Source organism: Helianthus annuus, chromosome 4 (genome assembly GCF_002127325.2).
Source record: "Helianthus annuus cultivar XRQ/B chromosome 4, HanXRQr2.0-SUNRISE, whole genome shotgun sequence".
In the NCBI taxonomy this organism is placed as follows: domain Eukaryota; kingdom Viridiplantae; phylum Streptophyta; class Magnoliopsida; order Asterales; family Asteraceae; genus Helianthus; species Helianthus annuus.
The window spans coordinates 44437485-44461809 of record NC_035436.2 but is presented as its reverse complement, the minus strand read 5'-3'; the positions used below and the strand labels follow the sequence as shown (position 1 = coordinate 44461809).

The window sequence follows — 24325 nt, the reverse complement described above, 5'->3', positions numbered from 1 at the left end:
TGGCTTCGACTTTGTGGACCGTAGACCAGAACTGATAAAGCACAGTTACCAGGCAGGAACTGCACTTACACTAATCCATTGTTTAAGTAAGTAATGAGGTGTTTATATTGCAACAGTTATTGTTGATGAATATTTCTTCAGATCATCATAAGTTACCTAAATAGACACATATCCTTACGCCTGGCTTGCAAAGAGAAGAACTATCAAAATAATAATCTTGACTTCATTGGTTGTTTATGTAAATATCAGTTTTCACAACCAAAAATTAGCAAGCATATATTGCAACCAACAATTAACAAGGCAAGATTAAAAAGATTGATTAAAAGTACTCATAACTAGGAGAACTCCCACAAGTTTCCCACAAACGATAATTCCCACAAGTTTCTGACAAGATAACAAACAAACAAAAAACAACCCTAGATTTTCTCACAATCATTCGACAAAATAGCCACATCAGTTCACTTAGCTTTTTGAAAGATTAAGAAGATTTTTTGACCAGATTTCTTCTCAGCTTAACAGCCCATTATAGCACAATTGTAGACAAAGTTATTACTACTTTTCCAGCCAATCCTCATCCACTGCGGTGGCCCTTCGCTAGGGACCCATGAATATATCTCTATATATCTATTCTGGGTATCTCTAGGACCACAAATGATGACGACACGATTCCCACATCCTCTAAATGCAATACCCCAACCATCCCTACTGTGTGCTATTTCAGGCAACCTTCCAATAGCAACCCATTCTTTGTTCTTTTTGTATTACATCTTCAGTTCCATTGCTGCACAATCAGCAGCATATAACTCATTGCTTGCCACTGCAAGCAGCGGCGGAGCCATTCGAGGTCCGCCACCACCAGGTGACATGTTGGGAATTTCAGTCCACTTTTGGGTATCCAGATCATACTCTTCTCCACATGTCAATGGATTTGAATAATTACTGCTAATCCCTCCTATTACATAAAACTTACCATCCATAAAGACCCCAGAACTCAATTTCCGCGGCTTAATCATACTAGGAAGTGTCTTCCAAGTCCGTGTCTCACTGTCGTAACTTTCTACCGCATCCATGATCTTTCCATTTCGATCCACACCACCTGCAAAGATTGCAATATTCTTAAAACTGGCTGACCCAAGCAACCATCTGGGTTCACTCATTGGCAGCCCTTGTTACCATGAATTTGTTAATAAACTGTACTTGTAGATACCCGGACCTAGCATATCATTTCCTATAACCAGTAGGTATGTGCCAACTGCCATGGACTCTTTATCCGAGAACTGGAAGCCTAAGTCAGTATCCATCATGGGTAGATTCATCCATTTCTCATTGACAGGATCAAAAGCTTCCCACTTCAATGGGTCACAAGAAAAATAGACCCAATGTTTAATTACTTGATGAGTGCTTCTTAGCCTATAAAGTTCACCACTTCTAATGAGCTCACGAAAACTCCGGTTTAGTGACGCGATGCAAGCATAGTTGTATCTTGGCAGGGACATGAGACTTTTCATTGTGAGGTCACGACCGATGACATGGATCAACGAACTCATATGTTAAAGCACCGGATCGATGACGAACATCAAACATTGCACTTGATTCAAGACATGAAGAACAAAATATGAACAAGATAGAAAGATGTAGAAGATGAATCTCTTTATTAACGAATCAGTCATCACAGATTACATACCAAAAGAGTATACATCATCTACAATCTGGTTTAGATCATAAAGATCTAAACCCTAGCTTTCTCTCACTAACACATAGTCTCTCTCTCTAGGATGTGCACACCAGGAGGAACAAGAAGTTAGGAGAGGTGCACAAAGCTTCTTTGATCGATCGATACTTGCCCTAATCCTATACAACACATATATATAGACTAGGTACTAAAACCCGGACAAAATAATTTACACAAACTCCCTGACTTTTGCCTAAACACAAACCCCTGAGAAAAGTCCTAGACATAAACTTGGACAAATTGTCCAAGGTTAAACCTTGTACTAAGTTTCAAGACATGTACAATAAACTCCCCCTTGATCAGTGCATGGTCTTCATGTGGTCTTGAATTCTTCATTATGGTTGACTTACTTTTCAAACCTAACCGGTAGCAGAAAGAAACGTCGGATTTCCAATGCCCAACATCGAACACTTCAAATTCCGCAAAGACATGAAGTTTGGTTCGATAAGTTAATAGCAAACTGAACTTTGTAAAAGTACATCCACCATCATGATCAAAAGTCTTCAACCGAGTGTCTGAAATCATTTCATCTCGAATCTTCAAGATCCAATCTCATATCTTCACGAATCCACCAATTACCCGATGACTTTCGTCTCCAATCTCCCCCTCAATGTAAGAACCCCTATTTCGAGAATTTGATCAGTCACCAACTTGGAAGAGGGACCAAGAAGACTAATCTTCTCTACTCTAACCGGCATACGATAAAGGCTTGACCTTCAACTAGTTGCCAAACGAACAATTTGCTTCATCACGTCAACACTTGATTAAACCTCGAACAAACTTGACAAAAACTCAATCATACACTAGCTCTAACTTGCTTCATGTTTTAAACACTTCGCCACCGGTAAGATTAACACTAAGTTAATCTCAAATATAGTAAACATGAACTTGTTTCGATGTAGCACCACGGGCTTTTGATTTACAAAGAAAATAGGAACTCCAAAATTTTTACTCCCCCTTTATCTTTGTAAACAATACAAAATCCAAGCAAGTCTTATTCTCTTCACCTCCTCACTTGATCCGGACAACATAAGTACCATAAAAATTTTCGGTAATCTGAAACCGACTTCAAGTTTCCAAACTACACATAATTCCGACTCTTAGTTAGTTATCCGGTACCCGAGGTAACCCGGAATAACTAGAAAAACTCGGAACATGCACAACTCGAAACTTCCGAACAACACAAACTTCTAAATTTAGCTAAAAATCCGGTACCCCAGGTAACCCGGAATTTTAGAAAATTCGGAACTCGTAAAACCCGAAAGCTCTTGGAACCTCGAATCAGATCATCGGAACAATACTTAGAGTACAAAGAAATTCGGAACAAGCAAAGAAATAAAGGAAGCTCTGAAGAAACCCGGGGGCTGCTATCCGAAAGACTAATCTCGGAACAATCGAACTACTTGTTTCAAACCTCCGGAGACACATAGAAACCCGGAGCTTGAAATGGAAACTCAGACTAAATGAAGTGATAAACTCGGAGAGTCTGTTTCAACTCGGACCTGTTCAAAACTCGAAACACTTTATGAAAACTCGCAAAACCCGAACCTGCTAAACTCGTTACTAACTCGGAATTTTAAAACTCAGAACTGTTAAAACTCGAAAGACCGAAAGAGATCGGAACTGTTTAAAACTCGGAATGAACTATTAAAAAAAAACTCGGAATTTTTAAAACTCAGAACAAACCTGAAAGTTGAAACCTCGGAACAAATCCAAAATCTGTAAAACTCGGAGCTGTTGAACATTCCTTAAAAACTCCGAAAAACTTGATATCGGAATTGAAACATATCGGAATTGTTAAACTTCGGAGCTCAAAACTCAGAACAAAACCATATCTGATTGGAACTGAGTCAACACTCGGAAGACTGTTTTAAAACTCAGAGCCAACACTGCTTAAAACTTGGAACTTAGAAACTGATGAATGAACAGAAATTTAAAACTCAGAAACAGTTAAATGAAACCACATTTGAACACACTAAAACTCGGATACTAAGTAAAAACTCAAAACTCGGAGTATGTCAAGAGAGATTAAACCTCGGAACTGATTTATCTCACAAACTCGAAACAAACATTAAGTGTAAAACTCGGAATGTGTAGTTGTTAAAACTCGGACCTTTTGGAGTTTCCAAAACTCTGACCTTTTGGAGGTTCTAAAACTCTTACCTTTTAGAGTTCCAAAACTCTGACCTTTTGGAGGTTCTAAAACTCGGACCTACCAACCTCGGAACTATTCATAACTCCAAATTGTAAAGCTCGGACAAGCTTCAGTAACTAGTCTCCGGACTATCTCCCCAGTGTGACTTCACACTGGTTCACCAAAACCCCGGAAACACAAAAACAGAATGGAAACTCGGACGAGCAAAAGACTTACAAAAATCCAGACAGAGCCTTTTTCAGATCAAAACCCTAGATCTACCAAAAACCCAGCAGTTCTCTCCAACATAGCTCTCGAATTTCTTCGTATCTGGACCAAAATGTTCACGTCTTCAAGATGTTTGGTGGAAACAAACATCAAATCAAGAGTAATGGTGATTCGGAAGGCGTTTAGACCATTCCGAATCGGTAACCATACTCTGATACCACTGTTAACCGGTAAGGACTCGTACTCAATCCTTTTCCCTTTCGCAGTCTCAATGAAAATGAACTTACCAGCTAGTTCGTCATCAGTTCGCCAATCTTCAACCATTTCCTTAACCACTTCACCAGCTCCTAAAACTAAATCAGCAGCAGGATCCAATTCAGAATCAGATAGGGCACCTGTATCAGCATCTACAGGACCTTTATCTCCCCCTGCAGCTGCACCCGAAGACTCCCCCTCAACATGAGCCGAGGTTGCAGCTTCAGGAGCACGTGCGCTCCTTGACTGCTCCCCCTGCTTCGCTGCATTGGGATCCTTGTCCTTGTCAAGATCGTCTCTGATTTTCTTTAGTTCATCCATCTTACATTTAGCCTGAACCTGAAAATCCGAAATCTCCCCCTTAGCAACAAGGAGTGACACGAGATATGTCACAATCCCGAGAAGCTGATCCGTGGTACTAACCAAAGTCTGTTGTAGGGAAGAAGTCGAGGCATCTTGTGTTATGAACTTACCCAACTGAACACTCTGGTCTTTGGTTAGACGAAAGAGTTGTGCCATCTGCTGATCTCAAACTGCATCCTGAAATTTGCCACGAGCAAACTCTTGAAAATGCTGCCCTTGACCAGAACTTGATGGTCTCCAAGCAGAAACTGTAGAAGATCTAGGAGCAGGAGGTCTTGAACAAGACGATTGTGCACCGGATTGCCTAGGACATGAAGATGGTAGAGCTGGAGGACGCAGAGATCCTTTCTTCGATCTCACTGGCGGACTCGGACTGAAAGCAACCTTCAGACGTGCTTGCCGTGTCTCTGGCGCTTGCAAATCGGTGAAAGCACTAGGTCGCGGTGGCAAAGAAGAACTTCCTGATAAGGCAAACACATTACCCGTACCCATTTGAGAAGATAACGAACCAAATAGTGGCACTGCAGGAATTGGAGAAGACATCATCGGCGTTACTGGTTGAATAGAAGTAACCATACTGGTAGTTTCCCCAAAGGAAGTGAATGGAAGTGAAGAAGACAGAGACGGGATAGCTACAGATAACCCCAAATTTAGAAGACCTCTGGAGTCTGATGGAGCAGAGCTTGATGTAACCGTGACCGAAGCAACTATCGGACTCGAAGACTGAAGATCCGAAACTGTAACACGTCGTCTCTTATACGTCTTGAGAGGAACTGGCACACAGATAGTATCAGTATAGTATGAGGACGATGATGGTCCTCATCATCATCATCAGAAGAGGACGAGCTAAAAACGATTGAATCCAAATCGTTCGCTCTGTCATTCCAACTAGCTAAGCGTATACTCCAGTCAGAAGAGGGACCGAAAGAAGCAACCTTCGCTCGAAATAACTCAAGCTTTTCTCTTTCAGAGGGTGTAATACGATTCTGAAGATCTTTCATAACTAACAAGAGGTATTCCTTTTCAGTGAGCATGTCATCCACAAAAACTTCTTCCATAGGACGCTTCCCTTTGTCAACTGTACGGGAGGACGGACCCGCATCTAGAGCTGCATCAAGCTCTAAAATCACCTCATCAGTTTCTACAGCAACTCCTGTTGCCGAAGACGTAGAAACTGGAGCTTGAACAGACACATTTTCTTGAATAGAAGCAACAACAACTGGTTCAGCAAGTAATCACTGGTTCTTCAATGGGTTCGGTTTCTGGAGGAGTAACCGGTGGTTGTTGAAGATCAACCTGAGGTTGAACAACCACGGGCTCGTGAACATCATCAACAACTGCTTGCATACCTCCAACAAAGATTTGATCAACACCACTTCTAATGTTTAACCAATTCGGATCATTTTTTGGATTGTAGTTTCCTTTAAGAATAGCACCACGCAAGGGAGTCGTAACAGGACGAGCATCAGTCTTTTGGACTCGTTAACCCTGGCACAATCAGTGAAAATACTAATAGGCATGGGTGCTTGAGCGTAGGCAGGTAGAGATGCGTCGAACGAAAGATTCGGTAACAAGTGTCTAATAATAAGGGAAAGAAAGCGAGGATACAAAATCATCAATCGCTTATCATTTGCCTTCAGACCAATCTGATGTTTGTAAGCTTGGAGAATCATCAGTGAGAAATTGTACCGCTGATTGTAAGTTAATCCAATCATTGCAGAAAGAAGATCATGAACCATCGTATCGTTCCCGATTTTCGTGCAGACAGACACTGCATTAACACATGAAAGAAGTATCTCCACTGCCCAATAATCAATCCCACATTCACGGATTTGCCGCACATAGCACGTGTTTCCATGATCTAAGTCACCAAAACGCAAAGCCGCACGAATAACTTCCTCCGTGATAAGAATAGGACTTCCATGAATAGTAGCTTCGATAGAATCATCAACAACAATCTGAGACGACACCAAAAATCCTCAATATACGCTTGCACTTGGTGAATATTTTCTGAAATCGCGAAACCAATTCTTGAATTTTGAAGAAAACGTATGATATCAGAATATTCGGCTCCACCACGAACGTTTTCGTTTAGTAATGCAATCTGATTGTGATTACGATCAAACTCGCGGACAGGGCGAGGTGGTTCTGCCATCTCTGTTGGAAAAACAAACCAAAAACCAGACACATGCATTAGATATTAATCGCAGAATAGATCTTTATCACATAGACTAAAGCAATTCTGAACTACAAAAGTTTGAACATACAGTCAAACGAATGTAAAATAAAACATGAACAGCCAAACCCGGAAACAGATGAATGAAACCACATGTAAAGGTCGGACAGATAAAAGTTTGAAACTTAGAACAGCTATAAAGTTTGGACCGTTGAAACTCGGACAGATAAACACAAAGGCCAAAACCTCGGAACAATTTTGTTAATCTAAAACTCGGAGCACTTTGATGGAGAAAACTCGGACAACATACTTAAATAAAGAACAACATCTCTATGTTTTTAAAAAAATCGGAACATCAATAACTGTAAAAACATGGAACAATTGGACTGCTGAACACTCACAACAGTTAACCACAAAGGTCAACCTCGGACTGATAAAGACTCAGAACACTGAACCGAAAAGTAAATAATAACAGGATTAAAGGTCGGAATAGTTTACAAAACTCGGAACTGATAAAAACTCAGAACAGTTTACAGGATTAAAGGTCGGACTGATAAAAACTCAGAACAGTTAAAGCACCGGATCGATGACGAACATCAAACATTGCACTTGATTCAAGACATGAAGAACAAAATATGAACAAGATAGAAAGATGTAGAAGATGAATCTCTTTATTAACGAATCAGTCATCACATATTACATACCAAAAGAGTATACATCATCTACAATCTGGTATAGATCACAAAGATCTAAACCCTAGCTTTCTCTCACTAACACATAGTCTCTCTCTAGGATGTGCACACCAGGAGGAACAAGAAGTTAGGAGAGGTACACAAAACTTCTTGATCGATCGATACTTGCCCTAATCCTATACAACACATATATATATAGACTAGGGACTAAAACCCAGACAAAATAATCTACACAAAAACCCTGACTTTTGCCTAAACACAAACCCCTGACAAAAGTCCTAGACATAAACTTGGACAAATTGTCCAAGGTTAAACCTTGGACTAAGTTTCAAGACATGTACACTAAAGACCCTAACAATTGGAAAGCATGCACTTATCACCCAAAGTGCACTAACAAACTCCCCCTTGATCAGTGCATGGTCTTCATGTGGTCTTGAATTCTTCATTATCGTTGACTTTAACTTGGACTTCTGCTTTGGTTGACCAGAACTGATAAGCGACAGTTACCCTGCAGGAACTGCACTTACAGACTCCCCCTTAACTATTGCTATCAGTTCTGTCTGACACTGATATCTTCAGTCACCGGATACTGCATTTACATCATATCCAAACCTTGTTCCGTTTCCTTGATCACCTACAAGATTACAGTCATATTAAGCACCTTGAGAATGCATATTATGATAACCGACACCATTTTAAGGAAACAACCAACGAACTTGTATAGTTACATAATAATAATCCACATCTATTATGTTTTAAAATTTAAGGTAACTATTAGCATGCTTGTTTGTTGAACTCTAAAAAATAATAGTTTATATAACAGAAAAAAGACCAATGTACTTGCAAAAATTACAGAAATAAGAACGCCTCAAAGTATATAACTTTAATCAAAATCCGCCATTTCCATTAAAGAATGAATTTTTAACATCAAAATACAATCTTAACTGATGCTAGATTATTGAATAAAAATAAAGGATGGTATCGACGAAGAAGTTTCAATGCTGGTGAGTTATTCAATAATGAAATTCATGTTCGGTGTTGATGTTTAAGTTTTAATGCGGATAAAGAGTTCACTACCTAGGTACAATTGTCACTAAAGAACAAATGTTCACTAGTAAAGATTTATGTCAGTTCCAAGTAGTGCGCACACCCTGTTCCAGTACAAGACAATATTTTGAAGACAGATACGATCACAAGAACTTGTACTATGTTTTCCTTGTAACTAAAGAGAATAGTTTTTCATGACTCATTATGTTCGTTCTTATTGCTTCTAAAACCGTAGAATTAACAATTTAGATTGATTTTAGTTGTACAACCAAATTGCATGTTGGTGGAGAGCCCCCTAAGTATTGTAATAATCTCTAATGGGATGTGTGCTTGTAGATATACTTTGACGCTTGAGGTGAAATGTTTTTATTATTGTGCTAATGATTAGTGTTCTTACTTTTCTCTACATGTTTAAGTGTATATTGATAAATGTGATTTCACATTTATTAGCAATCATGTTGTCCATGATGGTTCTTGAGTAAGCAAATTAGAAGACACATATGTACATGGTGATAAAAATCTAAATCATACAAAATGATATTGTAAATTATAAAATTCCTTTTTCTACCATACAAATTGTGATTTAGTGTATTGCTTGTAATTAATTTAATGAGCATGCTACAAGAATGCTTTGCAAGGAAATTTAAATCTAACTAATTAGAACTAGAACGGGCTAAGTTACCAAAATTAAGTGAGGACAAAATAGAGTAAATAAGATACAATCACAAAAACTTATACTTTGTTTTCCTGATAACTAAATAGAATAGTTTTTCATGACACAATATGTTCTTAGGAACAATGGTTCTTATTGGTTTTAAAACCTTAGAATTAACAGTTTAGATTGATTCTAGTTGTACAACCAACTTGCATGTTGGTGTAGTTCTGTAAGTAAATCAGAAAGAAAGCACTCATATACTTGCAAAAGTTAATGGTAACAAATCCGTACAAAATTAGATTATAAAGTAAGAAATTCCTTTTTCTATGATACAAATTGTTATTTAGTGTATGGTATCTAGATAATTTACCGACCATGGCACAAAACAATGTGTTGCAAGGCAATTTATATCTATCTAATTGGAAATGAAACGCGCTAAGTTACATAAAGTGAGGACAAAATAGAGTAAATAAGAATGCCTCACTAAATAGAACTAACTCAAAATCCGCCATTTTCATTATGAAATTTTCCACAATAAAATACAAATTTTATTGATGCTAGATTATCGAATAATATATGGGTTGAATTTGAATATAAGAAACTTTTTTCTCAAAACATTTTAATATAACTATTTCTTTTTTCTTTATTAATGATATAGGATATAGAGAGAATGAGGAAAGTGTTGACCATTGTTTGTGTAAAGTTGTCACTCCTATACTTTGTCAGGTGTATTTCAATTTAACTTCTATATGTGCTTTTTGAATATTATATTTCGCATATGCATTAATGTATATGTTTTCCCCAAACCAAAAAAAAAAAAAAAAAACACAAAAAAACGATATAAGTTTTTCTTCAAAATTTGTTAGTTGTTACTTTTTTTTCTGTTCAATACCTCACATTTTGTAAAAAGAAAGCATAATAACAAGAGTTTTATTTTAATTATTGTAAAAAAAAAAACACAAAAAAACGATATAAGTTTTTCTCATATTTTAATTATATAACTAAATGTGATATGTATAAATAAGTTATATAATCTTTGAACCAAGAGTTTTATTTTTTTCTAAATCAGCAATTAGGAACTAGTTGAATAAATAAAGCATAATAACACCTTTATAGGTATAAAGCATAATAACACCTTTATAGGTAAAGGTAAGGACATAATAGAAGCACATTTTTTTATAATTTACTAGAACTATTGATATGCTTGATTGTTGATCTATAACAGAAGCTAAAATTCCGAAAAATGTTCTTCTAAACATTGCTGGAAAAGACAAATTTAAAACCTAATAAGGTAAATTAGCTAGTTTATTCACACTACAAAAAGTACTTCATTCAATGGAAATGATATAGAATTTGATTGTTTATCAATACTAGTTATTTTATGAAATGGACTAAAACAATGAGTCGACATTTACTAATAACATTGTAAAGCAACAAACAATACTAATACACATAGTTTTCAATACTAAATCCTTTTTATTGGAATTTGAAAGATGTAACATACGGAATTGGATGGTTTAAAATAGATTGAATAGCGAACCCGCCTTATAGAACTTCTCTGCCAAGCTCCGACAACGAATTTTGAGAATAAAGAAAGGATTGAACTTAAATTTGAGAACTATGATAGTTTAATAAATTTATTTGAGATTATATAGGACTTAGAGAGAGAAATCAATTTGGAGAGAGAAAAAAATACATTTAATTTTAGAGAGAGAAAAGATATCTAATATTTTGAGAGAGAAAAAGTATATAATAATTTAAAGAGAGAAAACAGAACAATGTAACTCTTGTTTTAAATTTAGCAATCTCTTATTTATCATGTGTTATTTATTTTTATTTTGAATATTAAATATGTAATATATATACACACATGGTACACACTAATAATCAACTCACTTTTTTTTTCTCTCTTTTGTCCCTAACTTTGGTAATGATATGTTTAGCCCTTAACTTTAATATTGTTTTCCTTTCTTATTTTTTATTATTTACTCTAATTTTTTCTTTTTCTAGCCTCTCACATTAATAAGTTTTTTTAATTTTCATTATATCCTTAAATATAATTTTCTTTCTTTATCTTTCAACTTTGGTTAATATAATTTTAATATTTATACGTGGTACGCTCCTAGTTAAAATTGAAAAGGCAGCTTTTATTCTTTTATTCTTTTAGTCGACTTTCTGGTTACAGTAGATTTTTTAAGAATAAGAAAGGATTGAATTTGGATATGAAAATATGATAGTTTAATATAATTATTTATTATGGAAATAATAGATAAAAATTGACAAAAACAAATATAGAATTTAGAGAGAGAAAATGCGTATTTAATTTTAAAAAGAAAAAGACATATAATGTTTAGAGAGAGAAAAAATATATACGATTTAAAGAGATATATAAAAGTGTAACAGTTGCCTTAAATTTAGCGTTCTCTTATTTATCATGTGTACATTATTTTATTTTTATTTTATACATCGACTCTTTTTTGAAGGAATAAACTACTTAATAGTAACCAAGTTTTTTCAAAAGTTCAAGTTCTTTTATACATCGACTTTTTTTAAGGAACAAATTACTTAATTGTAACCAAGTTTTTTCAAAAGTTCAAGCACCGTCACTCAAAGTTTTTTTATTACTCTAAATTCACTTAACTTTACTATTTTTTATAAATGTTTGTTTGTTTCTATATTAAGTAAAATACTAATGAAATATATATAAATCTCGGTTAATAATATGTGAAAATATTTTTTTCAACTTGAAGTAGGAGATAATAGCAAAAAAGAAAAGGATTCTCTCAAAAAACTTTAATAGCAAAGGGGCATAAATAGATACAAGACCCAACCAGAAAATCCTAGCCAAGGTCGAGAAACAAGAAACTACATCCATATAAAATCGGATTTTTAAGCCACTCAAACCAACTAGTGTCAACCTTATGGTTCCTATCCATGAACCACCAAAAAAAAAAAAAAAAAGAAACTAACAATAAAATAAAAATGCAATCTTTGTTGTTCTGCGTTCTCCAAAAAACCAACCTAAGTCACCTATAAAATTTTCCTTCAATACAACGAGTCCACAAAATTTGAAAAATGCCCTTATCAAACAGAAGAGGGGAGAGCATATCCAACCACCTAGAAATCAATCTCCAAGTATTCACTACATTAGCACAATCTGTTAAAAATATGATCCAAAGTCTCCACATGATTAGAAAAACGAAGCCATGAAAAGATGGAATATCCAAAATGTTGTTGCTCAAATTAACTTTTGTAGGTAATCACTCCACTAGGATCCGCCAAACATAATGTATAACTCCTCTAGGAACAAATCTATACAGACCTAGACCTATGGAATAATCCCCCACTAGAAGAATCGGGTCAATAAACTGGTGTGTGCCTCTGAGCGTGAACTCATCTTAAAAATCAAGGCACCAAACCCATTAATTTGTGGCCGATTCTATACCACCTTCCAAAGTCCTATACCAGTTCCATTTCCATCCAAACAATTTAATCCCTTTGATCATAAATAAAACAATCATTATAACGATTGAGATGAATAATCCATGGAATCTCTTAACTTCTTGAAGATCTCCGGCCCATGTGTTACGCTAGAATAAGGTCCATGCCATGTCGCCTACTTTTCCCCTATAGATGTAAAAGGTAAAATACATTTATCATTAACCAGAGAATAAGATTTAACAATATGATTCTAGATTTAAGTGGCGGATCCACATGGAAATCACTCATCACTGTAGCCAATTGAACCTTAGTATAATTATATACACATTGGTATACCAAAAATGACAAAAAAAAATAATTAAATAAATAAAGCATTTCTAAGCTGGTGGACACTATGAATGCGCATGGACGGAACCAGGGGCCAAGAGGGTTCTTTGACCACAACCACAGGAATCCATTGGATGACCCACTTAAATAAGTTATGTAGCGGGTAGAGAAAATAGCCTTTGGATGACCCACATAAATAAGTTATAGTTCTGCCACTAGAGTGTGTACAAAATTTATATTTGTTTCAGTGAACCAACATATCCGAGTATAAACCAATAATTTGAATAGACAGTCAAACCACTACAAAACCTGATCGTGATCTGCAAACAATTACGATGAGCTAAGCAAGAGAATTTATACCACAATTCAATTATAAGATCTAATGCGTATTTGCCAATTGCATGATATAGTCTAGAAAGTGAGTAAAACATCAGGTAATCCGTCGATGAAGTAATGCCGTGTTGAATCTACAACAGTTATTATTGATCGATATTTCTTCAGAATACCATAATTTACCAAAATAAACACGTATCCTTGTGCCTCGTTTGTAAATATCAGTCTTTACAACCAAAAATTACCAAGCATTTATTGCAAGAAATCAGAAAAATAATAACAAGGTAAGATAAAGAACCTGGATTCATAGTACTCATAAAACTAAGACAAATTACTTAGATTTTTGAATCATTTAGAACAATTTTTACCAGTTTTCTTCTTAGCTTAACAGCTCAATATAGCACAATTGTAGACAAAGTTATTACAACTTTTCCGTCGCCACTGCAGTGGCCCTACATTAGGGACATGTGGATTTATCTCTATATATCTATCCCTGGTAACTCTAGGGCCACAAATATGATGACAACATGATCCCCACGTCCTCTAAATGTGATACCCCAATTCTCCATATTGTGTGCTATTTCAGGCAACCTTCCAATAACCGCCCATTCTTTATTCTTCTTGCTGTATATGATCTTCAGTTCCTTTGATGCACAACCAGCACCATATAATTCGTTGCATGCCAGAGCAAGCAGAGGCGGAGCCATTGTAAGCCCGCCATCACCAGGAGACATGTTGGGAATTTAAGTCCACTTTTGGGCATCCACATCATACTCTTCTCCACACGTCAATGCATTTGTATCATGACTGCCAATCCCTCCTATTACATAAAACTTACCATCCATAAACACTCCAGAACTCAATTTCCATGGCTTAATCAGACTAGGAAGAGTCTTCCAAGTCCCTATCTCACTTTGGTAACTCTCTACCGCATGCATGACCTTTCCACTTTGATCCATGCCACCTGCAAAGATTGCAATATTCTTAAAACTGGCTGACATAAGCATCCATCTGGGTTCATTCATTGACAGCCCTTGTGACCATGAATTTGTTGGTAAACTGTACTTGTAGATACCCGGACCTAATAGTAGTAGGTCGATGCCAACTTCCATGTACTCTTTACCACAGGGCCGGACCGATAGGCTTAGCATTTTAGGCGAAGGCCTAGGGCCCCAAAAAATAGGGGCCTCCAATTTTTTTTTCATATGTTACATGCGTATTTGTATTTGGCCCAAATGAACAAACACATAATAACCCAAACAAATAAAATATCTACACCCAAAGGATTATTGGCCAAATCCTTTTTTCTGGAATCCACAAGTTACTAGGTCCGTTTTTCTTGAACACAATTATGCATCCTCTGCCGATGGTGCAGTTGGGGGAGAAACCATGGGTAATAATCGATTGTTGCCGATGGTGCGATTTGCGATTGATCACTAACAATAAATAAAATTTGTGATTTGATGTTTGCGATTTTACGACTTGATATTGTGTTTTGCTATTGCCGTTTGATATTATTTTAGGTCCAATTCTCACATGGGCCCGGCTTTGTACTTTGCTTAAGGCCTTCAAAAACATTGGACCGGCCCTACTTTACCTGAGAGCTTGAAGTCTATATCAGGATTCATCATGGGTAGATTCACCCATTTCTTGCTTATGGGATCAAAAGCTTCCCACTCCAATTGGTGACAAGAAAAGTAGATCCAATGTTCAAGTAGATAAATGCTTCTTAGTCTATAGAGTTCACCACTCCTAATGAGCTTATGAAAACTTCAGTTTAGTAATGCTATACAAACATAGTTGTACCAAGGCAAACCAATGAGACTTCTAATAGAGAGGTCCCAACCAATGCCATGGAACAAAGAGTTCAAGTTAAAATCCTGATTGATGGTTTTCTAAAGGTGGAGCTGGGATTATAGATTTATGGGAACAAGTGCTAGATTATTATATCCATGCATGCTTTCCGGCATCATCTAGAACTGGTGGGGCAACGGGAAGATCCTCATATGCTAATTGGATTTGGATTTCTTCACCATCATCCTGTTGCATAGATTTCTTGATGATTTTTCTATCTTGGTTAGTGTCTTCATCTTCCTTGTTTTCCAGTGGACGCTTTCCTTTTCGAGCTAGATTCTACATGCTCAATATTATTATGGTCCTTGGTTTTGTTAGCATTATAAACTTAATAAGTTATGATTATGTATAATATTCGAATTCTATGGATGATTTATACTTAATATGTGTAACGAAGTGTAATAAGTGAACGGTTATGTGGCAAGGGTTGACACCGTTTTAAACAGTTGGTTTCCCTCCAAATTTCAACCACCACCAACCAACCCTATATATATACATTGCCGGCAGTTATGTCTAGCACCAAGATTCAATTTCATTCGATCTTGAATTCCAATAACATTCCTGTATATCTCTTTGATAATCATGGATTCTAAATCCCCAAGTATTTCCGCTGCAAGTGCAAATTCTATTTCAACAAGTGGTATCAGAGCCACGAGCCACAGCCACGAGCCACTACTGGAAGACAAGAGATTCCTTCAATGACTTCTACAACCCTGCCATGTTTGCACTGTTCATTCATCTGAGAAGAAAGATAGACGTAGATTTCAAAGGAAGTGTTAGTACTGCGATCAGTTAGGACTTCAGATTGCAGAGTGTAAGAGGAAGGAAGAAGATGAAGCCTCTCAACTCATTCGTTTAGCAATAAACACGGGATCACAATTACAGAAGGGGGTTGATGACAATGATCAATATGATCGGTGTTCAGAGTTCATGGTGGTTGGTACAGACGGAAGTTACTGGTCGAATATCTGGTATGATAGTAAATCATTTAAACCACACTATTCTGGAAACATAAACATGTTTAAACGAATCAAAAAACTGTATGAATTTGAAACAAACACTAGGGAATGTAATTTTTATTTCATTCAAGGAATTGGTGTTGTTGAAATGATTTCCGGATCAGAAAAACTAAGAATTCAGAGTGTATTTTATACACCAGACATTGATCGGAACGTCCTGAGTTTTGATCAATTAATAACACAAGGTTATACGGTGAAATTTATGGGTGAGAAATGTAAAATATATCCAACTTTTAGTATTCCTACAATCGATAAAAGAAATGATATCACATGTTACTCACGAGAAGATGATGTTGGTAACAAAGAAAAAGAAGAGATGCTCAGATCTGAAACTGAAAATGAGAAATTCAAGAATGATTACTTGAATTCATATTTCGAAAATTTAAACATATCATCGGAGGAACCTGACTGGAACGTAATCATATTGCAAGCAATGTCATTCAACGAATTTCAAGACTGCAAAGCCCTTATGGATATGTAGGAAAGTATAAGTTTTTCATAGATAAGAAGTTCAAAGATATGGTCGATTGGTTCTTAAAGGTTAACTGGAAATCAACTCAAGACCATTACCTGCCTATGCCGAGAATAGCAGGAAAGTCAGCCTGTTGGACCTGTACTTAGCGGTCAAAAGAGAGGGTGGTCATCGACTTGTGACAGACAATCATATGTGGGCGGTGATAGCAAAAGATATGGGTCTTGATTATAATGATGCAGAACTAATGAGGCTCATGTACGCCATGTATTTAGACGTACTTGTTGATTACTACAAGATCAAGTGCACTCAAGAAGCTGCAGCCGAAAAGAAAGTCTGTGAAGATGTCGGTGAATAGAGAAGAACCAGAAGCATGGAGATGGAAGCCGGAACAGGTGAACAGCCTGCTGCTGAACAGGAAGGAGCAACAGACGAACATTTCGCATTCTTTGCTGGGAACGATTGGTATGGGTTAAAGAGATTAAAGCAAAGGAAGAGGTTTGATTTTCGGAGGGCTGAAAAAGCAGTAAACGAAGCGAACCATAGTGTGCTGAAACACTCACGAAAAGGAATTAAGTTTATGGGGAGTGATTGTTAGCATTATAAACTTAATAAGTTATGATTATGTATAATATTCGAATTCTATGTATGATTTATACTTAATATGTGTAACGAAGTGTAATAAGTGAACGGTTATGTGGCAAGGGTTGACAGCGTTTTAAACGGTTGGTTTCCCTCCAAATTTCAACCGCCACCAACCAACCCTATATATATACATTGCCGGCAGTTATGTCCAGCACCAAGATTCAATTTCACTCGATCTTGAATTCCAATAACATTCCTGTATATCTCTTTGACAATCATGGATTCTAAATCCACAAGTATTTCCGCTGCAAGTGCAAATTTATTTCAACAGGTTTCACATTTCTTGGAAATAGTAAAATGTGGATCCACCAGCTAGTTTTCTTGATTCATACCCATAAGAAGATAACTCAAAGAACAAATTAAAATCTTATATACCTCATTTTCCTTGATCACCTCTACAACAATGCCGTCGTATAAAGCTCCATCAACATACATTTATTAAACAAACGTAGTACGAGAACCTACAACATTTTAAGAAAAAGGTTAACGTAAATTGTATAATTACATGCATAAAGATAACACAACAATAATCTACACATATATTGTTTTATCATTTATAGTAACTATTAGTGTCTGATTGTTGATCTTTACAAAATCATATTTCATATAATAGAAGCGATGTTCAAAAACTCCAATGTACTTGCAAAAGTTATATGAAAAACAGAATTCGAAAATGTAGGTCCCTTTTCGCGGAGGATTACGAACCTAAACCTTGTTATACTAACCCACTAGCAAGTGCGGAATCCAAGCTAGTAGGCAAACCGAGATGAAGCAAGTATAGAAATAAACACACAAGAGTTCACCGATTAACACCACTGTATTAATACGTATGAAGGTTCCGGTTACATGCACAATGTTTACAAACAGTTTGCAAACTCTCAAAGTGTGTGTGTGTGTGAGTTTCGGACAGAATGCTCTCAACTCTCTAACCTTCTGTCTGTGTGCATCTATCTTTCACACTACACTGCATGGGTATATATATACCCAGCCCATGATGTCTGGTCGAAGGATCCGATAGATGGTCCGAAGGATCATCTATCGAGCACATTTCATTCGAAGGATGAGCAGGGACCTCGAAGGATGATCCTTCGAGGTCTACCATTCGAAGCATACCTTTCGAGCACCTCGAAGGATCAACAGTATCCTTCGAGGCTATCCTTCGATACAGACAAGCATACTAAACATATTCCAACTGTTGGCCAATTCAATCCGGAGGATGGTTGACTTGGTCAACTTTTTCAAGTTTGTGAAGTGGGGTCGGGTATTTGCGGAGTTGATCTGAATCGCGCTCCTAATATCAAGTATGGGTTTTGGGAGCGCGCGGAATGATTCGGAACGATGAAAACAGAAGATGATGAAAACTTGATGTTTGAAAATTGTGGGGTAGTCACGGTTACCGATGCAATGACAAAAATGGTAACGCGACTATTATGGGCCAAAAACAACACGATATGTTCGCTTCCGCGCATCAGTATTTATGATTGTTACCGGTTATTCGGAAATGTTCGAAAGGATTTTGTTTATTGTCATATTCTCGCATTTGAAGACGAACGTATGAACCTGGAACGTCTATACCGGTCCTAACGAGTTCACAAAGTCTTTGGTCTTTGGGGGGATACAAGTCAGATCCTACGGGGTACCAGGGGACGTTCTTATTCAACTAGTTTATGCAAAGAAGAAAGTCATGTTCGTGAATTTTCGGAACCGAGAACATTCAATGAAGATTGATGACAATTCCGCTCAGTGGAGGGAATTGGTGAACATTTGACGACAGTTTCTTTGAAGTGGAAAGAATCTGTTAAGGTTTAGAGATTTTACCAAAGAAATGGGGGGATAAAAATTTTCAAATGTTGAATTTCTTCGGTAAATTTCTAAACGCAATCACAGGTGGTAGAGTTTGTGATTTTCTGGTGATACAAACGGTTCAGCGTGGAATGTTTTGCACAGACGCTTGAAGATCAAGACTTGATGCAGTTGTAAAAGAATGGAACCCTTATCAAATGCCGGTTGGAGTATTGGAAGATCAGCGGAAGATCGGTCAATTGAGCCTTTTGAGGAAATTGCACAACACTCAACACGGATGCGCGTACTCTGAGGGGGAAATCTTATACAATGAGCATCAAGATACTACTTACCTGGATCATCGGTCAAGGGGGAATTTGTCAACACAGAGAAGATGAATACTTGACTGAAGATTGATTGCAGTTGCATTTTCAGCATTCGACAGCAACGGACAAGGGGGAATTTGTTGATGCAGATTTTGTGTCCGATGCTTGTCGAATAGATTAGTTATTATTTTACGCTGAATTTGTAATAGTTAGTGAAACGGTCTATCGAACGTGTATAGACCCGCTCGTTTGAAGTGGTCAAACGAGAGGGTTATTCGGTTGACCGTGTGTGTTTGCTAGACAGTTTATGGTTGTTTAATGTTGGTGTCGAAGGATAAGGCATCGAAGGATTGTGTATCCTTCGATGAGCTCGAAAGATATCCATCGAAGGTTGAAGATGGACCTCGAAGGATATGGCATCCTTCGAGGTATGTGTGTATCTTTCGAAAGCTGGATGGTCGACAGATGATCTATCGACCAGTCAGTTTAATCCTTCGACCGTGCAACCTGTGTTTGGTATAAATACCAACACCTTGTCATTTGCAACACAAGAGTGAGAGCACAAGTGTGTGCAAGAGAGTGAGTGGAGGTTTGAGTCCTCACCGGGAGAAATCACCACTTGATTTCTCCCTGGATGTATACTTCTTTGGTATTAGTTCGGTTTCCATGTAATCGGGCCGACTTGTAATGTTTACTACCGGATTAATACAAAGTTTGTTATGTTTATCCTCTCTATCTTCTTCCATCTATGAACATTATCATGAAAATCACGGATTGGATCCCGAAACACGGACCTACAGAAAAAGCACATACTAATGCTTTCAATTATTTAATTTCCTTTCTCTACAATACACAAGCTGATTGAGTTGATTGATTGTTCTTAATTTAACGAGAATAGACCAAAACAGTGTGTTGAAACTTGCAAGATCATGTATGTAAGGAAACAAACAAGAGATTTATGTATATTTATTAACGAATCAGTCATCACAGATTACATACCAAAAGAGTATACATCATCTACAAGCTGGTTTATCTAAACCTAGCTTTCTCTCACTAACACATAGTCTCCCTCTCTCTCTAGAATTCACACACTGGTGGAGAATGGCTGGGATTTGTGAAAGAAGCACCAAGCTCTAAAGGGTTGCCTTAATCTACCCTATACAACCCATATATATAGACTAGGGACTAAACCCGGACAAAACATATTGTCCGGGATACAAAACAGATAATTCAAACATCAATAATAATCAACATATTCCGAGTTTAACATCATAAACTCGGAACTGATAAAGCTTCCGAATTTGTGACTTGGCTTCGACTTTGTTGATCGTAGAATAGAACTGATAAAGCACAGTTACCCGGCAGGAACTGCACTTACAGACACCCTCTTAACTGTTGCTGTGAGTTCTTTCTTCTATCTGACATTGATATCTTCAGTAATCGGATACTACACTTACAGACTCCCCCTTGAGTGATGATATCATGCATGCTTTCAACTTTAGCTGAGACTTGATCTTTTTGGTAGAGCACAGCGATCTTTAACTCTTCTTATAAAAGACTTGTTGACGATCACTTAAGGCCGCTTTGAGAAACCCAAAGAATCCAACATCAAACATTGTTGATCCTCCCCCTCAAATACTCCTGAATCAAGTTAACGCGAACCGACCTACAACCACATGTAAGAATATCGCTTGATACATTAATCTTCAAACCTAACCAATAGCAGAAAGAAACATTGGATTTCCAATGCCCAGCCTTGAACACTTCAAATTTCGCAAAGACATGAAGCTCGGTTCGATAAGTTAATAACAAACTGAACTTTGTAAAAGTACATCCACCATCTTGATCAAAAGTCTTCAACCCTTCATGTATGATCTCATCTCGTCATGAATCATGATGAATCAACCTCCTATCTTCACGAATCCGCTGAATCCCCGATGGCTTTCATCTCCGATCTTCCCCTCAAATTAAGAAGCACCACATTATTTCGAGAACCGACTAGCAACCGTCTTGGAAGAGGGACTAAGAAACCAGTCTTCTCTACTCTAAACAGCTACTAATAAGGATGAATCTTTAACTAGTCGTCAAACGAGAATCCAACTTCATCATGTCAATACTTGATTAACAACACAAACATACGTGGCAAAACTCCATCATACACGAGCCTTTTTACGCTCAAGCTTTAGATTTACGAAGAAAATAGGAAATTTTTACTCCCCATTTTTCTTTATAAATAATACTAAAGTCCAAGCAAGTCTTATTCTCTTCACCTCCTCACTTGATCCGGACAACATAAGTACCATAAAACTTCTCGATAATCCAAAACCGACTTCAAGTTTCCAAACTACTAATTCTGACTCTTAGTTATCTGGTACCCCAGGTTGTTGGTACATTAATGTCTATCGCCTCCGTCATCTCAGTTCATAGCAGAAACAGAAGAACTTTAGTGTTTACAATGTAATATCTTGTTACTAAAGGCAAGGTGGCATTATTGTAAATAAGGAAAGATTCCTTATCACCTTTGGCCTATAAATAGAACCTTTAGGGTTCTCATTTAGGACTTTTTGCCATTTTGATCTTTGGAGCTTAGAGGTTAGAGAGAGAAGCTAGAGAGAGAAAGTAAGAGAGAGAAAGGCAAAAGGTGATTCACGGTTCTTGTATCTTTTCAGATCTATCAAAGAATCACGTTAATAGTACGTCTCGTGTGTTTCGGTTATTCACGTTCACGGTTTCCGCACGTCGAACGTGTCATACGCAATCGTTTCGGAGTCAAACCGGTCCTAACAAGTGGTATCAGAGCAGGAGCTCGATTGCACAGATCAAACGCACGAATACGCACAGAAATCCTTCAGATTCAGAGTCGAATTTACTCAGATTTGTCAAATTTCTTCATACTTTCTTGTTCTTCACGTTTTTATCTGAAAATCGCAAAATTAACAGTGTTTTTACGGTTGAAATTGGATGAAATTTTGATATGATGTGCGCATATATCTGATTTATGATCCTACAAATTTTCAGGTCAAAATTCCAAGCCGTTTGGGAGAAATCGTTGATTTTGTGTTCGTTTTTGCTGAAAATGTTCGTGAAATTGTTCATCAGGTGATTCGAGGTAATTCAAAGAAAAAGCATCATGGCTGAAGAATTTTATAACACGTTTTTCAACGCATTCACATCTGAATCATCCGAAGTTACAACTGTTACACCAAAAACCATCACAAAGGCAATCAATGAGAACATCAAGCATGATAATTTCTACGGAACGCATTCTAAACCACCAACGCTTGAAAGCATTGAAGATTACACTTGGTGGAAAGAAAGATTCATTAATTGGGCAAAAGCGTATGCGCATGAAAGTTGGTTTTGTCTAGAATACGGATACGAAAAGCCAAAAGATGATAAAGGTGAAGATCTACAGTTCAAAAAATTCTCCAGAGACGACAGAGCAGAATTTGCCGCTGAACAAAGGATGATCGCATTGATACAGTCAGCAATTAGAAACGATATATTTGCATTATTAAATCATAGCGGGACATCCAAATCGGTTTGGGAAGCTCTACGTATTAAAGCTGAGGGTGGCAAACAAATTAAAAAGAACAAAATCGCGCTAATTAAAAAAGAATTTGATCTTTTTGATAGTTTAAAAGGAGAATCGGTGAGACAAATGATAGAAAGATTTTGTCACCTAAAAATCGAACTCGAAAGATTTGAAATTGCTAAAACAAGAGAAGAAATCATCGATAAAGTGATTGAAGCGTTACCACGAGTTGATCAGTGGCAAACGTTTGTGTTTATTTTGAAAAATGATGATTCATATGATACAATTTCTCTTGATGCATTGTTTGAAAAGATTGAGAGTCATGATCTAGAGCTGCAGAAACAAAGCAAGATGACAGAGTCTTCACGTCAACAGAATGTCGGCTTGTATTACAAAAGTAGTGTACTTTCATAGAAGGGCGTTGGTTCACCAAAGACAGCATTCATTGGTGAAAAGATGAATGAATCTCAAACAACGTCAACAAGTCATCAGTCTGGATATCATTCATCTTCAAAAACAAATTCTGAAGACACAGATGAAATTTTGTGCAACATTGCTCTTAAACTGAAGAATTCTCCAGCAATGAGTATCAATGCAGCGAAGCAGCAAATGAGCTTTCTTGCATCTGTCCTGGAATCATATGAAGGTCTGGTAGCTGGAAAAATCGGTAATTCTGAACTGACGAAAGAAGACTACGACCAGATTGATCCAGAGGAGATGGAGCTTATTGATATTCGTTGGTGTTTAGCAAGCTGCATTAGGAGAGCTCAAAGATACATGGAAATTACTGGGAAACAATCTCTTGGTGGTCCGTCAACAAAGCTCGGTTTTGACAAGTCAAAAGTGACCTGCTTCAAATGCAAGCAAAAAGGTCATTTCAAAAGAGAGTGTAGGAATGCAGAAGTTGCTGAAAGAAATGAACGTCCTTTCAATGATGATTATTATCAAAAGGCGATCTACCATCGAAGAAGAGAAGAGCCAAAGTTGATTGAAGATAAACCAAAAACAACTTCAAGAGCTTGTCCTGTCATATATCCTGATGAAGGATATGATTGGTCTCAAATTTGTCCAGAAGAAGATCGAAATGAAATTGTTCGCAAAACAGCTCATGGGAAAGCTACGACAGCACCAAGAAAGTTTGCGAATGTTGCTGAAATTAAAGAAGAAAAAGAACCTGCTAAAAACCATGAAGAAAAGATTGAGAACAAAGAGAAAACTCGAGAAGAGATCTTGAGTGAGAAAACACATAAAGAAAGAGATGTGGTTTACAGAAGAATGGATGAGATGCAGGAAGAATATGAGAATGCTG

General features: G+C 37.0%; 1 pseudogene; it reads right to left on the bottom strand.

Annotated features, from left to right (window-relative positions):
• Positions 1-512: 512 nt before the first annotated feature.
• Positions 513-1547, bottom strand: LOC110934647 (annotated as a pseudogene).
• Between the last annotated feature and the right edge of the window lie 22778 nt (positions 1548-24325).